Below are 213 nucleotides of genomic sequence, written 5' to 3'. Positions count from 1 at the left end.
TCATCTCTGGGCCTTTTTTCTTTTTTTTTCCTTTCTTTCTTTTTTTTTTCCTAGAGCTAAATGTTTCTTTTAGCTCGGTTGCAGTCAAAGACCGTCATTAAATAGGCTGCATCTGCTTCAAGTCTCAGCCACTCATTTTGCTAATGCCTTCAGACAGATGTGGCGTCGTCTGAGGGACGGTCACTGCTGGGTCGAGCTCCCCAGTTCTCATGA

Source organism: Apaloderma vittatum, unplaced genomic scaffold (genome assembly GCF_000703405.1).
Source record: "Apaloderma vittatum isolate BGI_N311 unplaced genomic scaffold, ASM70340v1 scaffold29658, whole genome shotgun sequence".
Taxonomy (NCBI): domain Eukaryota; kingdom Metazoa; phylum Chordata; class Aves; order Trogoniformes; family Trogonidae; genus Apaloderma; species Apaloderma vittatum.
The sequence above is the reverse complement of the archived record's forward strand: the minus strand, read 5'-3'. Positions refer to the sequence as shown.